The 3,527-nt window shown below is 44.9% G+C and overlaps 1 pseudogene; it reads left to right on the forward strand.

Annotated features, from left to right (window-relative positions):
• The first annotated feature begins 3,189 nt into the window (after positions 1 to 3,189).
• LOC141114741 (5S ribosomal RNA) lies at positions 3,190 to 3,299 on the forward strand (annotated as a pseudogene).
• Positions 3,300 to 3,527: the final 228 nt, after the last annotated feature.

The raw sequence follows: 3,527 nt of genomic DNA on the forward strand, positions 1-3,527 counted from the left end.
CTATATAACCCCTCCCACTACTGGGAGTATCTCAGTTTTTTTGCCAGTGTCTAAGGTGTTGGTCACGAGTGAAGATGTGCTGTGCTGAGCTCCTCTGGAGCAATCCTTGCTGTGGGGCTAGCTATGCAGCCGGATCCATTCAAAGTGTCTTTTAGGCCGAATTGAATGGTACCCGGGCCTCGTATCCGAAGAAACGAGGGTTTGCCTGTAACGCTTCTCTTTTTAGAGAGCTGGAACCCGGGATCCAGTACTTTTGGTATTAAGGCCATAAAGTTTTACTGGCGGGGGGCTTTTTACAGGTCCAGAATTGTGGGGTTCCTGAATGTTTGTTAACAGGACCCACCGTGAAGGGTGAAGATTGGGTCTGTTGGTTTTACGACAGAAAACCCTGCTGCGGGAAAGGTAAGTGGAGTTTTTCTAAGGAATTTTACAATTTTCTTATGAAATGTCTCCTTTAAAGTAAATGTTGTCATGCCTAAGTGTCACCACTGGGGGCTGTATGGAGCACGTACCTTCTCATGCTTTGCTCAGAGATCACGCTGTGTCACAGAAGCAGCAGACTTTTTTTCCTCCGGCTAGCAGGCAGACCTCCGGTAAGTTTGGGGGGTTTTGCTCTCAGCTGAACTCTTCCCCTTTTCAAGAGGCTGAGTATAAGGGAGTACTAAAAACGATCGACAATGCCGTTTGCTTTCACTGCACCTACACGGCGGTGGCAGCTTCCAAGTCTCCTCCACGCCATCCCTCCCTCACTCACAAGTTGATCCAGTCGGATCGGAGGTCCATGCTTGTGCGGGAAAACTCTTTTTTTTTTTTAACAGAAAGGAGGAGGGAGCAATGCGACAGTGGGGGCGGGGCTTAGCGTGGCGTTGGCGTCCTCCAACACGGGAGTGTGTTTTAAAAAAAAAAAATTCATTTGTGCTGGCTGCAAAATTGTCGGAGAGATATAAGAGCAAAGAAAAGCATGAAAGAGGTTTTGGTGACACAGGCATTTCCTATTTGACACATTTACTATTTGCATCAGGCTGAGCATTAATAGCAGCGGCTGTGGCTGGACTATTGCTCAAGCAGTGGATGCGATTTCTTCTGGTAGTACCTCTGCTTTGTGCATTGGGCTATGGTCAGAAGGGGATTTGAAACACCCCCCAAAAAAGAGCTAAAAGGGTTTCCCTCAAGCTCTGGAAAGCCTACTCACCTCTACAAATGGCACCCTCCTCTCAAGGGGGTGGCTGGTCAGAGTGAGCATCAGGGCCATGAAATATCTGCAACTGTTTTTAACACTGCAGCCCCTGTTTATTTTATGATATTTTAAAAAAATAAATGAAAAGTTTAGCAACTTTAATCACATCCCAGTGTGGGTCAAAATGTGACAGGTTCTCTTCCATTACCCAGGAACATCAAACTGAAGAACTAGGGGCAGGAGAAGACGAATCCTCTCGGGGACCGTGGTGAGGCTGATGACTCCTCTTCTGAGGTGTCAAATACAAGAGAATCAGCTGTTCCAATCTTAAGATTGATGGTGCAATTTCTTGCTGAATAATCACTCCACATTTATGTACCCTTAACTGAGTGTTTGGGTTCACTAAAGCCTCCTCAAGCTGTGCATGCCTTTTCCTGTCCATTCATTACTGGAAAATCTTTTTTGCATCTGAGGGGATCACCCAGATAAGCATTTTTCCCTCCTAAAAACACTTTATCTTATGGTGGAGGAAGTTCACTAAGTAGGGTATACCAGCAATTAACGTTACTAAGCAAGTTTGACTTGTCCGGCAGACAATGCTCAAATGCTTAGGGATCCAATGGATAAAAAGGTGGAATTCCTATTGGGAAAAAAAAACACTTTTTTTTTTTCTCTGGCAGATTGAGTGTCTCAGCCTGCACTGACAGTAATTGCTTAATCATTGAGAGACCAGTTTAAACAGGTGTTCAAGGTTGTCCTGCTGAGGAGGCCCAGGAGGCAGCTTTATGTTTGCAATAGTTGAGAGATTCTATCCTTCAGGCCTTGAGCCCTTCGCTTCGCTAAGCGTCCCTGGCTATCTTCCTTTTTGCGGTGAAACAGCTATTTGGGGATGTTTTTGATAATACATCCAAAGAAATTCTAGTGGAAAACACCCCTTTTTCCATTTAAGAAAAGGAGTAAATGTGTTTTCATTTTAAAGCTCCTTCTCCTGTGCCAGAGGCATCAGCCTCCAGGCAGTCATGGCGGCTTCCAGCGTAAGGTTCAATCGAACAGCGGGAAATCTTCTGCAGTTCTCAAGGATCTGGCAGGAAGAGTGTAGAGACGAACGGGGGACTTCCTCAATAGCTCCAAGGTACAAACTGGAGTTCCAAGAGTTCCCGTCCCCTCGTTTTCTCAGATCAAATGTTTCTAAGGATCCAGAGAAAAAGAAAAAAAGTGATCACGGGGGTCCCCATGTAAGAACAGAGGTTGGGGTTTGATTCAAACCTCTTTTTTTCACGGTGCCAAATCCGAATGGACATTCTGGATCTCAAAAATTGAAATTCAATTCCTGAATATAACCACTTTTTTTTTGTATGGAGTCAATCCAAATCATTTATCTCCATCCTACAAGGAGGAGAACTTCTGGTGTCCATCGACATCAAAGATGCATACCTCCATATGCCTATTTCCTCGCTCACTAGTAATATCTACTTTTCAAGGTGGAAAATCTTAATTTTCAGTGTGTAGCTCTGCTTTCCGGTCCAGCTACTGCACCTTGAGTGTTTACAAAGGTTCTGTCCCCTCTTCTAGCCAGATTAAGGGCCCAAGGAATAATTATTATGGTTTACCTAGTCGATCTGTTCTTGATAGACCAGTCGGTAGCCCGCTTAGACCAAAGTATGGTCAACACATTCAACTACCTAGAATATCTAGGTCGGATTCTCAACCTAGGAGATATCTTCTTTAAAACAATGAAGAAGGCTAAAATACTTGGGTCCGATCATAGGTACACCCAGAAAAGAGTATTCTTACCCCAGGCAAAGATCAGCGCTATAAAGGAACTGATTTAGGTGGTCGAAGCAAAATGAATTTCTTCTATTCAACTTTGCATGAGGTTGTTGGGAAAGATGGTGGCTTCATTCGAAGCCATTCCTTATGCTCAGTTTCATTCGAGACTGCTGCAAAACAGTATCCTATCGGCTTGGAACAAAGGGTTCAAGCTCTACATTCCCAATGTGTCTGACTCCAAAGCCTACAGCCACATCGCCCTGATAGCGCCCAATCTTGTCTGATCTTGGAGGCTAAGCAGGGTCGGGCCTGGTTAGTACCCGGATGATGGAAATACCAGGTGCTGTAGGCTGGGTGCGTCGGAGCCTCAGTTTATGGTTAATATCCAAAAATCTACTAAGGGGAAAATCCTTCCTTCAGTTACCTCGGAAGTGGTAACAACATATGCCAACCTTTTTTGTTTAGGTTGGGGAACAGTCCTGGAAGAGGCAGCTGTCCAAGAGAAGTGGCCCAGATCAGAAATGGCCTTGTCCATTAACATTTTAGAAATTCAGGCAGAGATCTTGGTTCTGAGGGCCTG

This window comes from Aquarana catesbeiana, linkage group LG12 (genome assembly GCF_042186555.1).
Source record: "Aquarana catesbeiana isolate 2022-GZ linkage group LG12, ASM4218655v1, whole genome shotgun sequence".
Lineage (NCBI taxonomy): Eukaryota > Metazoa > Chordata > Amphibia > Anura > Ranidae > Aquarana > Aquarana catesbeiana.